The sequence below is a fragment of the Nicotiana attenuata genome, unplaced genomic scaffold (assembly GCF_001879085.1).
Source record: "Nicotiana attenuata strain UT unplaced genomic scaffold, NIATTr2, whole genome shotgun sequence".
NCBI lineage: Eukaryota > Viridiplantae > Streptophyta > Magnoliopsida > Solanales > Solanaceae > Nicotiana > Nicotiana attenuata.
Window position 1 is genome coordinate 34,371 of NW_017674913.1, and position 8,584 is coordinate 42,954.

The window sequence follows — 8,584 nt, forward strand, 5'->3', positions numbered from 1 at the left end:
GTTTCCCTAATTTTCATCGCCAATCCGAAATTAAATGACAAAACTAAGATTAGATTATAGGAATACAACTAGAAGGGATTAGGAATCATTACCCATTGATTTCCTCTACAAATTCCTCCAAAAATTACCCTCTCCCGAGCCCCAAATCAATTTTCTAACTTATGAAACTAAACCCTCGAAATTCTAATTTTTATTCCCAGCAAATCTGCATATGCGGTCCAACCTCCGCATCTGCGATGCCGCTTCTGCTGTCAAGGGAACTGCTTCTATGGTTTCCACTTAAATCCTCTTCGTCGCACATGCGACCCACAATCCGCATTTGCGGTCACGCAGGTGCGATACAACTTACGCTTCTGCGGTTTCAGCACTTCTTCCTCTTGGCCGCTTCTGCGGCTTGATTCCGCATCTACGGGAGTTGCACCTGCGGCCTCTAAACCGCAGATGCGGTTACGACAGCTGTCACACCTCCTTTTTACACACCTACCCGAAGGATAGTGTATAAGGGAGTTTTTCCAATTTAAGTGACATTATTCGAAATGAGATTGTTTATTTATCAGAGTCGCCACTTGGGATGGTTTATTTGGTGTCCCAAGTCACCGGTTTATTTTGAATCCCAAATAGAGGAAAATTTCGACTTACCTTGTGAAGTCTGCGAACCAGAAATTCTGAATAAGGAATTCTGTTAACCCGGGGGAAGGTGTTAGGCACCCCCGGATTCCGTGGTTCTAGCACGGTCGCTTAAACTATTACAATTGGCCTATTATCTGATTTTAATACATGTTCAACCTATAGTGCAATTTTAAATTATTTACCGCTTTTAATTAATTTTAAGGAAAATTGAACGTCGTCTAAAACATGTCTTTGGATCGCGTCACATGAAATACACCCGCAATCCGAAACACATTTTATTCAACGTTTTAGGATTTGGATTTGGGTCACATGAAATTCACACCCGAGTTTAGGAAGATAATATTATTAAAAGACGCGCCTAAAGCAACTACGCATTTTTAACTTCGCGAGGGCCATGGAAATTCAACTAAATGACACGCCTCGATTTTTAAGGATTAAAATATTAATTAAGCGAGGGCCATGCATTTTGAGGTTTTGTTCGGCGCGGCACACCTCGAATTATTTCAAATGATTGCACTCAACTTAAAGCGAGCTACAGATGTTCATAATTTTTCCTTTCTACTTTGAGATTATTGCAAAGGCCAAAGGTTATGGAAATTCTTTTTGGATCAACGCAGATAAAACTAATTCAAACAATCTGCTAGATCTTTGTGACACCGACCCAATATCCATAATTCAAACAGATTCACATTCCAAACAGTGCTAATTAGCAAAGTAAATTACAGACTTGCTTACAATTAATAGATAATCATCATTCTTAGGTGTAAACTCACAAAAATATGGAACAGTACATCAATTTTGAAGGTTTTCACTAATTTTATAAGAAGGAACGCTCCAACACTTAAGATTGAAACATAAGACTAGATTGAATTTATTTTAAAATAATAAAAAATTGAGTGAACAAGCTTTATGACACCTTTAGTTTAGGCTCTTTGATTTCAAACAATTATCAAAGCAAGAATAATGAACCTATCTTACCTAAAACTTTAATAAGACTAAACAGACCCATTTTAAATGTTCCTCACGTTAAAGTTAGGCCCAGAATAGGCAGGAAAGACACTTAGTTAGGAACAATATTCAATAGTCAAGCACAAAACTCCTCATATGACACTGCGGCCGTACAAGACCCGAACAAATTGAAAATCGATCCATTCCCAAAATATGAACCAGCTATTGAAAGAGACTAACAATCACAATGGCTAGAAAACATGTCAAATTCCATATCAAAACAGATCTGAAGGTTGTTTACAGAGGACATACCAAGCTTCTCAAGGAGTTAAAATCAGAAGAAAGAAGACGAATAAAGCTGCAATCGGCCAATTTGAAGCTCAACCAGCAATCTCGACTGCAACGGAAACCACAAAGTTGATAAAGATGGTAGAAAAATCGGCTTTGGAAATCTGACAGCTTGAAGCTAAACCGGAAATTCTTCCAGATTTGGAACTCGTCTCTCATTTCGAAAATTCAGTGATTTTTCAGATTTCATGGATGTATGACTGCTGCTCATGTTTTCAGCTGTTGAGAATTGAAAATTTTTATTATTTTTTTAGCTGCTTGTTTGAGTTCTCAACTCCTTCCCAAGTGCTTCTCAATTTCCAATTTATATTCTCATGTGTGTGCGCGCTTTGATCATGGAGCGTAAGACGAGAGTGTGCAAGGGAGGAGAAAGGAATGATGATGGCTTCAGGGGTTTGGGTGCTCGATTTTTTTTGGTTTTTTGAGAGAAAAATTCGAGAGGCAGAAGAGAGTTTTCTTGCGCCGTTTTTCAAGGGGTAAAGGATCTGATAATGTCTGATCTATTTTTGTGCCTTAGCTCCCCTTTTATGTGAGGGATTAGGGCAAAGGGTAATGGGTATTTGGGTAGGGAGATTGGGCTTTGAGTGGGTTATTGGGTTTGGGCAGATTTGGGTATAAGCTTTGGGCTCAGCATTAATTTTGGCCCAATTTCACAAGACAAACCTTTTCCAATTCCTTCTTTTATTTTCTAATTTTTCTTTTCTTTTAATTAAAAATCCTACAAAAATAAAAATCCTAAATTATCCAAAAGTGTGAAATTAAACTAATTGGCAAATTATAAAAATTATAAAAGCTACTTAATCCTAAACTAAAAGAGAAAAAATCAATAAAGGAAAGAGTGTAAAAATAAAGCATTTTTTTGTGATTTTCATTTTTATAAAACAAGTAACTATTGGTTAATTCTAAAAATGTAAAAATAAAGCTTAAATGCCATGCGTAATATTTTTGGTATTTTCATGATTTAAATAAAACTTAAACATGCAAGAAAAATGCAAACAATTAATAAAATCTATAAAAAAATTTAAAAATGGAAAATAACTAAGGAAAAATCTATTTTCTTGGATTTTGTAGGAGTATTTCATATAGGGCAAAAATCACGTGCTTACAGCTGCCCCTCTTTGCTCGGAAACATGAAGAGTTTTCGGGCAAAGATAAAGTGAGCAATATGAGGGATTTTTGCCCGTTTGAAACTCCATGAGAAGCATTTTTAAAAAGAGCCTGACCGAACCTTGCTTCAAAGGTTGCCTACATATCCTTGGCTATAAAGGAATCAGGTCAGTGTAGTTCTGGAAGTTTCGGTAGTTGGGACTACCGGGAAGCCGTGATTTCACTGCTGTTGCTGCTGTTTCTGCTTGCTGAGCTCCTTATTACACCAAAATGGAAAATAAAAAGCTAAGCTAGCTAATCCTATCAGCTACGAGTTACAAGATTCCTATCTATAAATCTCTTGAAACTTGATCTTGAGTCTTAGCTGGTTCTTGCTGTGGACTCCGATCTGAATCTTGATGCTCGTCAACTGTAGGTGCTGGTTCTTTCTTTAGCTTGGGATCAAGGCGGGACATGCGAAGCTTGTGACTTCAATCATATCTAGGGCAGTCTGCGTCTTTCTCCGCTTCAGCACTCTAAGTTCACTTCTTTTTGTTCTTTTCTTCTTTTCTTTAGTCTGGACCGAAACTCATTCTTTTGGTCATCTCGAATCCTATGCCTCGAGGTCAAACCTGCTCAGACACCAAAACAAACAAATGAGTGAAATTTCTTTGCCCCAGTTTTCGCTAGGAAAATTTCGTGAGTTATTTGTAATAAAAGTTTGAACAATTTCTTTTTTTTTAAAGCAATAAAATAAGGATTGCGTCTATCTAGAATGGGAAAAAATCAGGGGATGGAGCCCTATATCTATGTCAACTCAGGGATTGGAGCCCTAATGTTGGTGAAAAAGCGACTAGGGAATGGAGGCCCTATGTCTAAAAAGGCGCAACTCAGGGATTGAAGCCCTAATGTTGGCTAAAAGGTAAAAAAAACTCAACTAAGGGATTGGAGCCCTAATGGTGAGCAAAAGGCGACTAGGGAATGGAGGCCCTATGTCTAAAAGGCGCAACTCAGGGATTGGATCCCTAATGTTGGCTAAGGGGTAAAAAGCTCAACTCAGGGATTGGAGCCCTAATGTTGGCAAAAGGCGACTAGGGAATGGAGGCCCTATGTCTAAAAGGCGCAACCTGAGGATTGGAGCCCTAATGTTGGCTAAGGGGTATAAAGCTCAACTTAGGAATTTGAGCCCTAATGTTGGCTAACAGGATACCAGGTTGATATTGGGAATTCTAAGCTATCATCTTTTGGGATTTTCTTCTTTTGTCATCTCTTTTCTCTCTTTTTTTTTCATTTTTCGATAAGATGCAGGAAAGAACTTGGGGGAACTTCCCTTTTGCATTGATTATTTGCTGCAAAGCTGTTTCAGCACTTGCGCGTTTCTTTTCTTTTGGTTGCACCTGCTTTTGCGCGGTTACCTGGATTGCACTCGTTTCAATTTTCAAACTAAGAACAATTGTTAGTTTGAAATGGTGGTTGGTTTTATGGGCTTGATTGCTTGATCCCGACCTAGATTCTGTCGAGAACCTCTGCTGCTTGCTGGTTTTGAAGATTAATCTCTCAAACCGAAGGGCTCAACTTTCAAGATTTCATGACAACTCGCCCGCGTGGGGCTGTGACCTTTTCACCTTATTCTGCTCTTTTGACCTTTGTCTTTGACTTCCTTTCCTTTTTAATATCTTTGCTTTGAAAGCATCAACAATCATGGTCGGTCGAGATTGGCTTGATACACCCGCTGAGGCTGGGTACTTTCCTTAGCCTTTACTAGGCAGAGCCCTGTAAAACCAGTCCTGCTACCCTTTCTTTGTACTAGTTTCGGAATTAGAGTTAGACCGAAAGGGATTCAAGGAAGAGTGAACAAAAGGCAAGAAGATGAATTTAAAGAGAAGCGTCCCTTTCGAGGAGAAAAGAAGGACTTATCTGGGGTGCCTGCAGGCTTCAAATAGACATGACATGCTTCTTGGTCTTGATGCCTGACCCGCACAAACTTTCCCAACTTCTCGTAAACTCATTGATCCATATTTCAAAATCAGGGAACCTTGCCAAGACTCTTTCAGTGGTGGGAGATGTCTTCTGTTCGGCCGACAACGCCCTTGGCGGGTTTTCGCCAATCGACCTCTCTCATTTCTCTTCTCACTATCGCCCGATAGTGCTCTTTACGAGTTTTCACTAAGCGGACTCTCTCATTTTTAATTTCTCTAACTTACCGTCGCCTTATGGTGCCCGTAGGTTTTCACCGATAAGACTCTCATTTTATTTCTCTCAGTTTGATTGCATCAGATTCCAACACTGATGTTTTTCAACTCCCACGCCTTTGCCAATTGATCGGAAGGACTTGGACAAGGTTTTTGGGTAAAAAGAATTTTGGACGGAATTACAACTTTGGAACCGTTTTGGTAGGCTCATGGCCGAACCATTATATCATCTGCCCCAGTTTCACTTTTTGGGGGATTTGGGATTTTTGTTTTGGTGTGACTGAACCCCAGAGAGAGGCTGCCTACGTATCCTTTCGGAATCAAGTCAGACGTAGTTCAGGGAAACATTTGTTTTGGTTGTTTTTGTTTTGTTTTTCTTCTTTCTTCTTTTTATTCATCATTTTTCATTTTTTTTCATTTTTTCATTTTTTCCTCCTTTTTTTCTCTTTTTTTTCTTTTTTTTCCTTTTCTTTTTTTTTCTTTTTGGTTTCAATAGTACTTTCGGGTTCCAAAGAGGGTAATCAAGGAAGGGTAACCGGCTCAAAGGGTTTGCGAAAGATTGATTGTGTTTGGATAGCGGGAATGAAAGCCTTCGTCATCTCAATTGAACAAAGTCATCACCGCAGAAAGCCTAGACATAGTACTTTTTACTGCATCTGCATTCACAGCTGCTTCGGAATCATTTCCTTCGGTATCACCCAAATACAATGCTCCTCTCGGCAATATCTTTCTGATGATGTAGGGACCCTTCCAATTAGGAGCAAATTTTCCTTTGGCTTCCTGGTGATGAGGAAGAATGTGCCTTAACACAAGTTGTCCCACTTCAAAATTCCTGGGCCGCACCTTCTTGTTATAAGCACGGGCCATTCTTTGTTGGTACAACTGCCCGTGACAGACCGCAGCCATCCGCTTTTGATCAATTAAGGCCAACTGTTCCAGACGAGTCTTGACCCACTCACTGTCCTCAATCTCTGCCTCAACGATGATCCGGAGAGAAGGGATTTCTACCTCTGCGGGTATTACAGCCTCAGTTCCGTAGACCAAAAGGTATGGGGTTGCTACTACCGATGTGCCTCGAGTATAACGCACTCTTTTGGCAGTACTCTTGTTGTAATGTATGGACCTTTCCAACCCGTGAACCAATTTTCCTTCAGTTGTTCCAATTCTTTGTTTTATTTCCTCAAAGTTACCTTCTTTGCATTTCGACTCTTAATTCATTATTTCGAAGTCTGATAGCATTTTGGGATCTGGACATGAAGTCCGCAAGCATGTCATGTTATTTAAAGCTGCATTATTAGAACTGAAAAGAAGACATAAAAGAGAAAAATAGCGAAAATTAGAAAGAATAAAGAAAAATGAACGATGAAATAGTGATTTCATTTCTTGGAATTGGAAGATAACAGGGTTTACATTTGGAAATTTAAAGACAGGAAACTAAAGGAAACATCCGAGTTACACCCTAGAATAACTCGGGATGCGGAAAGAGTAGCAGGGCAGGTCTACCGGGACTCCCGCCTGATTGGAAATGGCGTAGCCTTCCAGTTTTGAAGCTTGGCGCTTGGTCCCATGTATAACACCTCAACGGTGCTAGTGCCCTCTCCCGGCTGAACCATGTGGGTTTCGTAAAGTATTTTCCTCATTGCCCCACATATTTCCTCAATTTCTTCGGCCGTAAAGGCCTCATCATCTTCCTCTTCACTGTACTTAGGCTTGACAAAGGTTTCATATAAATGTGGCAGTGGCTGTGGCAAGACCCATCCCTCATTCTTTCTCTCATCTGCCCACTTTATATCGTCTGGGGTAGGCAGGAAACCTATCCCAAAGAACTTTTCAGTTGTAGGCAGAGTCACTAGCTCAGATATTCCTTGCAAAGCTTTTCCTAGTCCCTTTCCTGGCTTGAAGCCATGTCTGATCATTTCCTTGGCCACCATAATCGAGGCATTAGATAGGAAGGGTTGAGGGCAAGGGTTTCCTTCTTCATGCTGATCCGCACCACAACTTCGAATGCTTGGTAGACTATGTGTTCACTGCCTTCCCTCGCTTCTAGGCATAGGACCGATGGGTCCCAATAGATTGACTGTTCATCCTCTCCATGGACCACAATCTCCTGGTCCTCATGTTCAAATTTCACCATTTGATGGAGGGTAGAGGGTACAGCTCATGCAGCATGGATCCAAGGCCTTCCCAGAAGAAAATTATAGGAGGTGTCCATGTCTAGCACTTGAAAAGTCACCTCGAAGTCCACCGGGACAATAGTCAAGATCAAGTCAATTTCTCCAATGGTGTCTCTTTTGATACCGTCAAAGGCTCGCACACAGACATTATTGGGACGAATCCTTTCAGTCCCGATTTCCATACGCTGTAGTGTGGAGAGTGGGCAAATGTCTACCCCAGAACCTCCGTCTACCATGACCCTCTTCACATAGTATCCCTCACAATTGACAGTTAAGTGCAAGGCTTTGTTGTGAGCGGCCACTTCTAGAGGCAAATCGTTTTTGCTGAACGAAATCTGATTGAGAGCGAAAACTCTTTCTGCCATTCTTTCCAACTATTCCATCGAAGTTTAAGCTGGCACGTATGCTTCATTCAGGGTCTTCATTAAAACCTTTTGGTTTTCAGGGGATTTCATCAATAATGACAGCAAAGACACCTGTTCAGGATACTTTCGCAATTGATCAACCACTTCATAGTCTGCCATCTTCATTTTCTGAAAGAAAGCTTCCGCTTCCTCGGCACTTACAGGTTTCTTAGATGGGAAACGCCTTCTGGTGGCGTTGTTCACTTCTTCTACGTTGGAGTATTTCTCAACGGGGTGATTTTCTTGAAGCTCCCCCAAGATCTCTTTGCCCTTATACGTAACCACCGTCTGATGGTAATTCCATGGCACTGCAGCAGGATTCGTCATAAGCTTCTGTGGTGCGCGTCCAATTACCACAGGCTCACTCAGCCTTGATGGTTTGATTGTCCCCCGCACCACATAGGCTCCCTTGGGTACGTACATCTGGGCTCCCTTTTTTAATTCAAATCTCTTTGGAGGGCTCAAAGTCAGCTGTGTTTCTTTGCGGCCTCGTGGAACATAAAGAACCCCATCTTTGGGAGGCATTGCCTCTGTTTTTGTTTCAACTTTCTTTTCTGGTTCTGACTTGGTGACTTTGCTCTTCTTTTCCCCTTTATCTTGCTTCGGGGCAACCTTTGGCTTTCTTTCCGCATCAGCAATGGCAATTATGGCCTTTAGTGCCGGATCAAATTCTTTATCTTCGCAAATCATCCCAATTACTGGCTCGTTATTGTGGGCTGGCAGTGGATTGTTGGTCACGTTTGGGACATCCTCATCCCTCGGCACTATCTTTCCTTGCTCTATTAAGTTCTCCACCGCTCTT